We start from the raw sequence: 13,810 nt of genomic DNA on the forward strand, positions 1-13,810 counted from the left end.
TATTAAATAAAAGCACTTTATGTTTATGACTATTTATGAGCCCACAAAGTACTTTCACATTCACAAACTAAGTGGATAGCCTCTGGTTGCATGCTCTTTTACATATTGGTTTATGGGGTCTCTTCTGGGAATAGGTCTAGGCTAAGTATGATAAATTTCCTGTACTTCTGTAGCTAAGAGAGAGTGCAATTATTCTCTCCAGGCTAATAGGGCAGACCACATTTAAGTTTATTCAAATCCATGAGTGGCTACTCTCATGTTTACTTCTAACAGGAAATTTTAAATATTCCATTCAGTGGTTCATCTCAGAGAAGTCTACACATGAATATAAAATTTCTTTATAGAGGCAGAATAATGTGCTCCCTATTCCAAGATGTCCATGACCTAATTTTCAGAAACTATGAATATCTTTCTGTGGATTCTTCCCTTCGAGAACATGTTAAAAACATGAATATTTCACAGATACGATTAAAATTAAGGATTTGGAAATTGGCAAATTGCCCTGGATTATCCAGGTTGGCCCATACTAATAAAACGAGTCCTTAACCTTGGAAAAGAAAAGAGTGAAATAGGTCAGAGAATTGAAATTGAAGGAGGAACTGAGATGGGAAGTATGAGAGGGACTTGGCTTGGTATTGCTATCTTTGAAGATGAGCCAAGAAATATGAATGACCTCTAGAGGTGGAATGACCCTCAGCTGATAGCCAACAAAGAAATAAGAATCAGTACCATAACTGCAAAGAACTGAGGTTTTTTGTTTTTTTGTTTTTTTTTCCTAGCAAATGTTATTACCAAGGAAATGGATTCACCCATGGAGCTTAGAAAAGAACACAGCTCTACTGACATCTGACAAAATCCAGATGAAACCTCTGCTGGACTTCTAGTATAAATAATTATAAGGGCTGGGGTTGTGGCTCAGTGGTAGAGCGCTCGCCTAGCATGCGTGAGGCACTGGGTTCAATCCCTGGCACCACATACAAATAAAATAAAGGCATTGTGTCCATCTACAACTGCAAAGATATTAAAAAAAGAATTATAAGATAATCATGTTTTCTTTAACAAGTTTGTAATAATTTGCTACCATAACAACGAAAAATCAATACCCTCTAGATACCTATAAATTCACATGAAATTTATAGGGGAGGGGAGCATTATGAAACATGTTGCACATTCTTTCTATGCCAGAACCTCATTTTTGAATCCTTCACTCTTTGCTGCTTCATAGAAAAATACTTAAACTCTTTATTTGTATTTCCCAAAGGCAAACAGCACCAAGACTCATTGAGTACAACAAACTTTGGAAATTTCAACAAAGTTTGGAAATACTCTTATTAGTTATTTGATACTTTGCAAACTTCGTGTTTTATAAGGAATTTTATTCTTAGTGTATGGGGGGAACATAGATATATGTGATTCAACACTTAAAGTCAATCATTTCTTATTGTTCTCTCTTCCTCCTTTCTTTCTTCTCTTTCCCACTTCTCTTTCTTCTAACCCACAAAGTTGTTAAGTTTTAGAGTAGAGGTAAAGTATCATTTTTTTTTTCTGAAAACATGACATTGTCCCATGAGAACATGCTTGCTTCCTGAGAAAAAGTATGTTACTTCCTCTCCCCTGTTCTAACAATGAATAACTATTTTTAACCACAAATATAAGTTTTGTAGAATTGTTTGTTTACCTCCCATTTGAAGATGTTTACAATACAAAAAGAAAAAAAAAAATAACAAACACCCTAACTGCATGATTCCTTGCTGCTATTGCATTGATAGTTCTTGGCAGCTCATCAGGCTTTTTTTTTTTTTTTCAAGATCATTGTAACTGTTTCTGATAAAGAATATGATTCATTATCACAAGTACACCCCAATTCAACACTCCCCTTCCAACTTGCCCTCTGTGTTTATTTAAACTACCTGTAGTTTGTAAGTAATTTATACTCCACTTTGGAGGGTTGGTTATTACTCAAAACCTCACCAATACAGGGACAGTGACAAATAAGAAGTTGTATTAAATGATATGGGAAAAGTGAACTCTACAACTTTAAAATGCCATGCATTTTCTGACAATCTATATTTAGGAAACATTGTTATATTCCACTGTTGTGATTTGGATATAGGGTGTGTTCCAAAAGCTTAAGAGTAGGAATGTTCGGAGGTGCAATGATTGGATTGTGAGAGCTTTAACCTACCCAGTGCATCCTAGTTTCAAAGAACTTGGTGGGAACTGCAGGCAAGTAGGGCATGGCTGGAGGAGATGGGCCACTGGGACTGTGCCCTGGAAGGGGCATCTTCCCTGTGGTCCCTTCACTCTGTTAAGAGTCTGTAAACAAGTCAAGATGGCGCCTGGCATGTTGCAGAGGGAGTGGTTTGTGAAGTAACGCCAGGGAGCCATTAAGTGTGGAGATTCCTTATTGGTTGACTGCTGTATCTAGTTTATGTTAATTAAGATAAGCTGTGAGGAATGTATATATACCCCTCCTGTTCTACAATAAAGGGCTCCCACTCCTGCTGTATCCATCTACACAAGTTGCTCCTCACCCCCCGGTTATTTTGCTGCAGCCAGACTGCGGCATCACTCTTCTTGCTTCTGTTTTCTGATACCTCCAGGAACTGAGCTGCTTTCCTCCACTGGGTCCTTCCACCATGATGTACTGTCTCACCTTGGGCCCAGAGCAATGGTGTTTACCATCTATGGACTAAAACCCCTGAAACTGTAAGCCCCCAAAAAACTTTTCCTTCTTTAAGTTGTTCTTGTTGGATATTTTTGTCATAGTGATGCACAAGCTAATGCAATCATCCCCTCAATTAAACAAATGTGTATTTATTACTATGCAATGAATAAAGATGTAACTATCAACAAGAGAAAAATGGTTGACCTCTAAGTGTTAATCTTCTGAACAATAAAATATTCAGGGTATAAGAATATGGTAGTCACTATAATTGTTAGCTCCAACTTTCTAGTTACCCTTCTAGAGATATGGTAGCATTGTAGTTTCCAGTTCCTATGAAGTTAAATGTATATTGCTTTTTCCAATAACTTGTGAGCAGAATTCACACTTAGGATTTATTAGTCAGTATACTATTTTCTATGTTCTATTTATCCCCCTCAGCAACCATGAAGGCATAGAAATGAAACCCATCAACCTGGAGTATTGAATGAAATCACAGAGCAGAGCTGGTCCATGGTGGATACACAGTGTAAGTCAAATATATTCCTTCATTATTAAGACACTGATATGTTGAAGGTTTTTGGTTTGTTCATTTTTATTCAATGAGCACATTTGGATTCATAAATAAATTGGTACCTGGAAGAATTCTGTCATAGCAAAAACTAAAATATGACTGAAGGAATACCATGAGTGAGAAAATTGTGAAGAGATGAAAAATATGGTAACTTTTTTCAAGTAATGATGAAGCATTTGGCAAAACTAATTACCTCTCTTATGTTGAAAATCATTCAGTAGAACTAATAATTTTTTGTGTGTGGGGTAAAAATTAAACTATGGAATACTTGTTCTCTAGTTTGTTTGCATTTAGCAATGCATTAGGGGAAAAAGGAGTTTGGAAAATAATTAGCTAGGTTATAATTAGTCATTAAAAGGAATAAAGACATCCCATGATTTCAGGGACTTGCAGCATAAAACATAAAACAACAAGGGACAAAGTTCTTTATAACTCAAGCTTACAGGAAATATCCAATAAAAGTATGACCATCCAACCAATTGTTAAAAGCCTAGAAGGGATTATGTTGTCTCAGAAGAAGAGTCCAGCTGCCTTTTTATTTGTGTTAGCTGAACAGAAGACACAGACAGCTGTTCTCCTATTAAAACTCAACAGACTCTAGAAACCCATATTTTAGTTTAGAAAGAGAAAGAAGTTATAGGGAATGAGAAATATAGCAAAAGCTAAGAAAGATGCTTAACAAGTAGCAACAGAGTCGCAAATAGTACTGAAGTTAAATAGACAAGGAGTCAACTAGGGTTTGGGAGAAGAGACTGTATTAAAAAAAAATCTTAGAGCAGAAGCAGGTTGACGAAGCTATATAAGTCACCAAGGAAAGCCCGTTCTCTTAAGTATACTTTTTTTTTTTTTTACTTTATTTGTGCCGTATTGCTTATTAGTAGTAGCATTCCACTCCTGGGAGGAAGTGAAGTCAGTATGTCAAAGAGACATTTGCATTCCTATGTTTCCTGCACCAGTATTGACAACAGCTAAGAATAGAAACAATGTAAGTATCCATCCACTGGTGAATGGATAAAGAAAATGTAGTATACAGTGGAAAATATTCATCCATTAAAAAAATTAAACCTTGTAATTGGCAACAACATGGATAAAACTGGAGAGAGTTATGTTAAAAGGAAAAAATCAGACATGGAAAGACAAGGGCTGTATGATTTCTCTTAAATGTGAAATCTAAAATTATTGATATAGAAGTCAAACAAAGAATGGTAATTACCAGAGATGGGGAGAATAAGAAAGATGGAGAAATGGTAAAATAGATATTAAGTTACAGTTAGGAACAAGAAATTCTAGTACACAAGTACACAGTGTATTAACTATATATAACAATAATGTACTGCATATATAAAAATGCTAGAAGAAAGGATTTTGAAAGATTTATCATGAAGAAGTGATAAATTTTTGAGATTTTAACCTAATTTAAACAATTCACGATACATACACACATCTAAATATCACACTATCCCACTAATAAGAAAAATTATAAGTTTTTATGTATCTGTTTAAATGCATTTATTTGAAAATGGAAATTCAAAAGTATCCCTCAAAGGCGGATGTAAGAAAATATGGATTGCAATTCCATGGACAGAGGGTCCCTTCTGATAGAATAAAATTGCACACAATCCTGGAGAGGACCTCTCTGACAGAATAAAATTACACTTAATCAACGAACATATCCAGTGCCAAAGAAGTATTTATTTTGGTTAGTGTCTAATCAGTACATATAATCTGTGAGATGACAGTTAATTTGTTCTTTGATTCATAGGTCTCCATTCAACAGAAGCCATGGCCAGACATGATAAAGAGAATTCAGAGCCTGAGAATCCATAGCTCAGACACTCAGCCCTGGATTCAGCAACTGGATGCGTTTCTTGTGTCTTCCAAGAAGAGGTTAAATGTGCTTTGCCCTGATATGAGTGTACTATTGTTTAGATATTAGATGTCCCCCAAAAACTCAGATGTGAGACAATGCAAGAACTTTCAGAGGTGAAATGATTAGGTTCTGAGAGCCTTAATCCAATCAGTGAATCAATCCCCAAATAGGGATAGATGGAGTCATAACTGAAAGCAGGTAGGGTTGGCTGGATGAGATGGGTCATGGGGGTGTGCCTTTGGGGTATATATTTTGTATTTGCTGAGTGGCTTCTCTCTCTGCTTCCTAATCATCATATGAGCTGCTTCCCTCCACCACACTCTGCTGCCATGAGCCCTGAGGAATGGAGCCAGCTGTCTATGGACCGAGAGCTCTGAAATCATAAGCCCTTTTCCTCCTCTAAAATTGTACTTGCCAGATATTTTAGTCAGAGCAAAAATAACAAAAACTAAAACAAAACAAAAACAAAAAAAAAAACTCCGACTATAACAGAGTGATTTGAATATTTAGTGGCCAGAGCAATATTTTTTTTTTCCTCCTATGCAGGTTTTTCACATCTTCTGTTTGTCTTGCCAAATCCTTTCATCGGTAAGGACCCTTATGATTACATTACATTACACCCATCAAATTTCACTTTTCCATTCTCACAGCACACCTGAAGTTTAATTCATGGCTTGCTTTGATCAGTGAATTACAAGCAGATGTGTGTTACATGTCACTTCTGGTAGGAACTTCAGTATTTCAGAGAAAAGTTATTCAGCATTTTCTTTCTCTATTCCTTTTCTTTGGCAACCATCAGTGGTCCTGGAAGTATTGGCTACCTGAGACTGGATACTGGAGGATGGACAACAGGGAGCAGAACCCTTAACAGGCTCAGTTCTGTAACTGTGGCATTCAGAAGGAACTCTATTATTTTAAGCCACTGAGATGTTGGGTTTGCTTTTCCCAATCCCAAACATATTTTTAAAAAAATCTAATATATGATACAGATGGAATGTAAAACAAAGCATGACAGTATAAGAGGATAAGATGAGATATTACAAAGCAAAAAGTTTGGGTTTAGATAAGCGTATACTGAATCCCAAGATTCTCTTTCTAGCTGGATCACCACAGTAAAAACTTCACTGTCACTATTGTCATTAGTTTTCAAATCTCAAGCTGGAGATAATTTTGCTTTTACTGAACTTCTCCTACCTATCAGATATTATTCTTAGCCCTGGAAATATAAATATGGATAAAATGGATTCTGAAATACAATTGTAAATCTATTCATAGAAATAATACGACTAAATTCTTAGTTCGCTACCTAAAAGATGGTTGATGGTCAAGAGTGTGTGTTTTCCAGCTCGTTGTGATTTAAATGTAAAATACCCTAACCTTTATTTCCAACAGTGTTGATACCGCCTGCTAACAGGTGGTGAAAAAAAGAAAGTCAAAATCTATGTTGTTTTTCCTTTAATCAACACAAATACCATGAATCAGTCAGACTTGAGGTTCACTAAATTGCATGTTTGCTTTTGGCATTCAGTACAAATGCCAAATTCATCACAGACTTCTAGGGAAAGAGCTTCCTTTCCAGCAGGCAGCCCGACTCAGGAGGGAGAATGCCTCCTTTCTCTCTTTGCTGGAACCTGTATTGTAGATTGTATTCTTTCTTCTTGCTTCATACTTGGTAAATATGACCCAGCCAAGGACAAAAATGGACAATTACAAAAGGAAAGAAATAGACAATAAGTGTCTAAAAAAATGTGAATGCTCATTAGTGTTAGAGAAAAATAAATTAAAATAATAGAAGGGAATGGCCATTTATCAGCTATGTAAATATTTAATAAAATAAAAAAGTGCTCTCTTACACTGCTAGATAAAATTTTCTAGATTTGGCAGGGATGTAAAACACTCAGATTATATATAACTGTTACAGCAATAGTTTGTTATGGTAAGTAGTTTCTACCAAGATAATGAAGGATATCCCCAAACACTAATAGAATCAGTGCTAGGATGAAGAAGTTTAACAATAAAAACTTGCATAAGCTAAACTCTTAACACAAAGTATTACTTAGATAATTCAGAATAAAAGTTTACAAAGAAATATGCAACATAAAAGTGCTACATGCATATTTACTAAAAACTTAAGGTATTTACAATAAATCATTGAATGAACAGTGGAGATAACTATAGAGCAAACATCTAAATGTATGTGCATCAGAGTTAATTATGGTTATATTTGGCAGAGAAGAATCATGGGTATATAGACTTTTAAGGAAATTATGTTTCCTGATATTGCTAAAATGAGTGTGTTACTATATAAAATGAAATGAATAAAATGATCCAATTTATGTAAGAGAAAATCTGAATTATGTGCATAGTAGAGCAGGCAATATATCACGAAATATCTAGTCCTTGTTAGAGGTAAGAAAATGTGTATTTACTGGATGCTGATCAAATTTCTGTTACCAAAATGGCCGTAGAAAAAAATTTAATTTGCTTAGAAAAAAGAATGTAAATACACAAAGAACTGATAGGTGCTTCCAAGAAAAACAAATGCACAAGACATATATGCCTATTCTGTATATGGTAAATTGGAAACTAAAGATTCCAGCTCCTTTTACTTTGGAATTATTCTTTATGTGGATGTGTTTCCTACTATGCTATTAAAGCCTCTTCAGGCAGTCATAAATGGATTAATAGCAGAGGATATATTGATTAAAATATAATTTCTATTATTATAAGTAAATGGAATTTTGGCCTGCAAGTACAATGGACGTAGCAACATTCTGTTGACATATCATAGCTCACTTTCCTGCTCCACATGGAACTTAGTTTTTGCTGAATTACCGAGAGAAGTATGTGTATCAAACCACTATATATTCATTTTTTTAATAGGGTTGTGATGCTTTGGTTTGCCTGATGGGCAGAACCTGGGAAGAAGCAGGTGCTGAGTCTACACAGAAAAACACAGCTGCTGAGCCTGCAGTAGTGACACAAGGTTTCGCCTCCTAAGCCCAGATGTGGAGTCTTCTAGGGACATCTCCATCTGTGAGCATATTTTATGGGCCCCTGAAAGTGTTCCATGATGTCCCCTGAAGATTACATGTAAAACTTTATTCTCATTCTGGGTCCTGACTCTGCTAGATAAATTTTTTACCTTTTTTATTTTAATCATAGAAATTTTGAGGGAGATATTTGTGTCAAGCCTTTTGCCCAGATCAATATTACTACTGTATGTGGAATCTCTATGCTGTGAGGGCCTGTTGTTTCCAAGGAAAACTCACCAGAAATCAATAAGCAAATATAAAATACCATGAAGCAGAAGAGTGGAGTGGGACATTCTTACTGCTTGGGGCCATTTAGAAAAATCTACTGAGAGGGATATAATGAATCTTTTGTTCATATTCTATAGCATGTCCATTTTTTCCAGGGTGGAAATTGGCTGAGCTGGGCAAGACATTTGCCCCCCCAACTTTCAGAGTTTAGATTACCCTGATCAAATGAATAATAGTTACCCATAAACACTGGGATCTTGGGCTAAGGGAAAAATTGGGGTACATATCTATAACGACAAATGGCTATAAATTAGGAGGCATGAACCCACACAAGTACTTATGTTACATTTGCAGAGGTCAGAAGAGAGACATGGATCTCACTGGGCTAAAGAAGATGGTGTGTCAGGGGGGAAAATGCTTTTCATTTATTTTTTAATACTTTTACTTGAAGAATCAATATAAACATATTTTTATTTGTAAATAATGTATATGACTTAAAGCATTATTTAGAAGTTTGAAAGAGAAATGTAGTAAAATAATTGTTTTTAAAATCTCTATGGGCAATAAAACTAATTGCTTTTTGTTTGTTTGTTTTACTGCACAAATTTTATGGTGTTGCAGCAATTTTCATGGTTAAAAATAGAAAGGTCTTCCAGATGTCATGTAAGGCATAAGATGCAACATTTCCAAAGCCATGGCCATGCATGTCCACCCCCAAACACAACCTCCAGTGTCTGGCAATCAAATCTCAGAAGTCAAAATATTAAGATACAATGGACTTTGCTGTTTATGTAGTGCACAAAAGAAAAAAATAAACTATTTCGCACTATTACATAATGTGCCTCAAGTTTAGAGTTGGAAAACTTTGAGAAGAATGATATATCCTAGAATTGATGATAGTTGCTAAATTATAATATGGGAATAGGTATATCCTAACATCTCTGTAATGGAAGCAACTTGTAATTTTACAACTGCATTGAGTATTTTATTAAATAACAATAACTATCATTTATTGGATATTTACTTCATAGCAAGCAGTTTCCTTAAAAATATCTAAAATTAATTATTATGAGTTACAGGAATTAGAAAAATATCTGGCTTATAGATGCGAATATTATTTGTGCACTAAAATTAAAACAATATAAGAAAATTGAGGTAGATGAATTGATGTTACATTGTTCTACAGTTAGGGTTATAAAAATGTTCTCAATTTCCCAAAATTTCTATAAAAGGTCTGTAATTTCTTTTAGAATTTCAAACAGCAGCTAAATTTAAAAGACTAAAATGCTGCAGAAACATTTTGGTGGCTGATTGTATAACATTATGCAGTGTTAAGTTTAATATCAAGAACTGTCTCTTTTAACACAAATGTTAAAGTGTTCAAAGGCTAATTGTGTCATTGAACAACAAAGCATGTTTCCCATTTGAGTTCTTGCCAAATGAAAGAGATCTAATTCTATTGGTTTTAGACATCTCTTCTTTAAAAATGAAAAAAAAAAAAATCAGCAAATCGTTAAAATAAGTATCTGACTTATTAAATGCAACAATATGATGCAATTTGCAGATAAAAAGGAAAGCTCACCAGAAATAATAGCACCTTTTAATAACTCAGTCCTTGGATGTACTTCAGTGGCCAACTTAAACATTAAGGAAGAAAACAGCAAACATTGCTCTGTAATATTGCTTTCTTGCTTTCTATCTTTTTTTTAATCAGAATATCTTTCTGTACTGACAAGGAGTTCATGTTTTTATTTTAAATACCTACATTTAATTTGATACTACTCCTAGCCATATTTTTTCAAAGTTACAGTCAATATGAAGCTAATTAAAGAATGACAAGGAGAGGCAATATACTAGATTTCTGATACGAAATGGTTGATACACTTATTAAGATAATTGAAGGAAGATTTATTTACTCAGGGGCTATTTATATAATTATGCCACCAATGAATACAAATGTAGCACATAAAATTATGTATAATACGTAACACTTTTTATTAAACAACCATGTTACATGTTTATGTACTTGCTATCCTGTATCATTTTAGAGTGCACTCCTTCTAAGTACATACTTTTTAAAAGTTAAATGTAAGACAGCCTCAGGCAGGTCCTTCAGGAGGAATTCCTGAAGAAGGCATTATTATCATAGCAGATGACAGCTCCAAGCAATTTACAATGGAGAACTTTCAGTGGAACAGGATGCAAAGGTGGAAGACAGTGATATTGATGATCCCAACCCTGTGTAGGCGTAGACTTAGTTTTAAAATAAAAATAAAAAGTTTAGAAAGTAAAATAAATACATAAATAAATTTAAAATATGCTATACCATTTAGTTTAAGTGTGTAGTTGGTGATACCATGTAATTTTGTGTCAGGGTACTCTATAATGTTCACAGAGAAATAAAACTGCCTAGCAATGCAATTCTCAGAGTACATGTCTGTCATTGAGTAACCTTTGACTGTATGTTGGAAATCATTCATATTTTCTCAAACTTCCCTCTGATAATCAATGATCCTTCTGAATGGATACTATACAAGCAATTAAATTCAAACATTAAGTCTGAAAATGGGTTACATTCAAGATTTTTACTAGAAAAAAAACAAATTAAATCTACCATAGATTTCTTAAATAAATTATTTCTGTTTATATAAAGTCAAAACTAATGAGAAAACAGAAAAGTTAATTAAAAAATAAATTATCCAGCCCTCAAGCCACCAAACAATCAGTTTGGATTTACCTGATCCCCTTCCACTGACTTGAAGGTCTCCCAAAGGCCTGAGCAAGGTGCATGGAGGGGAACTTGAATGTGTGGGTTTTAGTGCATGCAGCTGTAAGTAATTACAGGAAACAGTGTCCTAAAGAGTCTTAGAATATCAAACCTGGGGCAAATGTGCTCCATTCTGGCAGCTGATCCATATGAGTGAGAGAAAGAAGAGAATCAAAGACAGTACAAAGCAAAAACCTATTTTTGAAAGGCAAAAAAATGAAGATAGAGGGAGTGTGAGTGTGGAGTGATTCCTCAGTCTCTATTCAGATTCCTAAAACAGTTTCATGGCTGTTTTCTACCTTGTGTTGTGTGCATTTACTAGGAATTTAAAGGACCTTAAAAATATTTTATTTCTTTCAAAATTACCCCATCAAGGGCTACTCATTTTGTCAAGTGGTTACAAGCAATGTTTTAAGCATGTGCGCACATGTGTGTTTATGCATGTTTAGTCAGCAGTCTTGAAGATTCACTTAGCTTACATGTTGTCCCTTTGAAAATGTTAGCTTATCAGGAAGGTCAGTTTACACTTGGTTTATTTATGTGACATTTGTGTAAGTCATATGTATAAATATGCTGTTTATCATAGAGCCCCAATTGACATATACTATAAGAATTTCAAGTTTGATCACAGTGCATTCAAGTGGCCAGGATTAAAAGTGCTATTTGTGTCTCTGTGTGTCTATGTATATTATATATAGATATTTTTAATTGCTTAAATAAATGATCACAAATAACTATGCAGTACATATGTTAATGTCATGATTCATTCTGTGTAATTTAAAAAAATTCCTTTGATAAGCTCAAAATGGCTTATAGTAGGCTATTACATTATATTTTTACATTTTCATTTCTGGAACCAAATATTTTGTCAAAGGTAGTACCAATGTGATCAGAACAATGTCAGAGGGTCCCTCAGTACCTAAAGATATTAATTGATGTCATTTGTAATTATTGAATAAGATGCCCTCAGCTAAGAGGGAGGATAAAGAAATAACCAAGCTAATTGCTCTGACCTCAAGGGGTGAGACATGGATGAAGTGATAATGATAGATTATGATGGGTGATATTAGAGGGTGTTTCAAACATTGTTTGGGTTGAATGACAGAGGAGGGAAACACTGTTGTTCATTACCTTGGTGAGAGTAACATAAGCAAAGCTTGAAGCAAAGTCTTCACATTTAGGTAGAGAGTGAAAAAGGAGAGGGGACCTGAGAAAATTCACTTAACTGACACACTCTGACAATTCTAGACACTGTGTTAGGTCTGAAGATATAGTGCACAACTAAATAAAATAGCCTCTTCTCTTACAGAATTCACTGTGTATTGACAGTGTATTGACAGCTCTTTAGAGAAAAGTGAAAAGATAAAGGGAGTCTAATTTGGGCAAAAAACTCACAAGATTGGTGAAATGGAAGTAGATTGTTTTGTTCTGATTTGAGTTGGTTGAATATTTCCAGAAAAAGGGAAAAATGCATATTTTGATTTTTGCTTGGGACGAAGGAATGAAGAAAATGGAAAGTGCAAATAAAGAGAGAAATAATTGCTTTAATAAAGTTGATAAAAATATAAAGTGTTAATATTGATTTTAAAAATAAAGGATTATATTGGGAAACAAGAAACAGAAGATAGTTAAAGATAACAGAGATATTTTAACAACTAAAGAAAAAAAATTTAGTGGTGTACAGGTAGCTCAGACAGCCTTATCTTCTCTATAAACCAGGAAGCTGGGTCACCTGAGACTAATGAAGTCAGGGAAAGGTTTGAGCCCCAGGAGAAGAGAGATTTGAACAACCTGGGAAGGACTGGAACATGTTAAATAGCCAAATTCTACTCAGGACCAGGCAGAGTCCTGTGGCAAAGTCATGTGTAAAAATACTGACTTGGAAATTGGCAAGGGAAATACCTGGGAAGTTACAGGTGATACAAAACTCAAGATTTAGAGAGAACCTGACTGGCTGACCTTGAATTTATGGAGGCAAATAAAGCTGTGTGTGGCATCTGATGTATGCATGTGACCAAGAAAGAAAAATGAAGGATAAATCTAGGTTCAGTTGGAAGCACAGAGTAGAGTAATTGGGAACACAAGCAGCTGCAGTTGGAATACAGGCTTTGAAAGCTGTGCTAGAGGCAAAGTGGTTGTTACCAGAAAGACACAGAGATTCTCTGCAAAACTACAATTTGCATGTCTAGAGGAGAAATGGTACCCTGCCACAGGTGTGTGCACCAAAGACATAGTCACCAGAGAGCTTGGTCGTTGCCAAGTATCCAGCAGTTAACTATGTTAATTCACAAACACAGTCATTTCCAAGGCACTTTAAGTTGCATGTAAGACAATTTTTCTTTCTACTTTTTTAAAAAAAGGTATTCATGTTGCACTCACATACATTCAGTGTATCCGATGATGTTCCTGCTTATTTGGCTCCACTGTCACTGGGTGATGTTGCAGACTTGCAATAAAGAGAATCATTTCTAGGAAAGAGATAAAATTTTAAAAAACAACATTGCATTTAAAGAAGTTAGAAAATATCCCCAGAAAGTGATGTGAAATTAAAACCTACTTAATTGGAATAACCCAAAGGAAACAATTTATGTTTCTTTTATATACTTATGAAAGTATGTATTTATCTTATAGTATGTCATCCTTGAGGTTTTTCTGAGAATATAAAAGGCTT

The 13,810-nt window shown here is 34.7% G+C and overlaps 1 protein-coding gene across 6 annotated transcripts in view; it reads right to left on the bottom strand.

Moving 5' to 3' along the window:
• Positions 1-13,810, bottom strand: part of Lrrc4c (leucine rich repeat containing 4C) — a 1,134,834-nt gene that overhangs the window by 682,570 nt on the left and 438,454 nt on the right. For 5 of the 6 annotated variants that reach the window (XM_048788626.1, XM_048788625.1, XM_048788624.1 and 2 more), the window contains one exon: positions 13,523-13,607. The gene's annotated coding sequence lies outside the window, so the exon portion shown is untranslated. Of the gene's footprint in view, positions 1-13,518; positions 13,608-13,810 lie in introns of all 6 variants that reach the window. The other variant, XM_048788623.1, reaches the window with a different exon arrangement.

The sequence above is a fragment of the Marmota marmota genome, unplaced genomic scaffold, assembly GCF_001458135.2.
Source record: "Marmota marmota marmota unplaced genomic scaffold, marMar, whole genome shotgun sequence".
Lineage (NCBI taxonomy): Eukaryota > Metazoa > Chordata > Mammalia > Rodentia > Sciuridae > Marmota > Marmota marmota.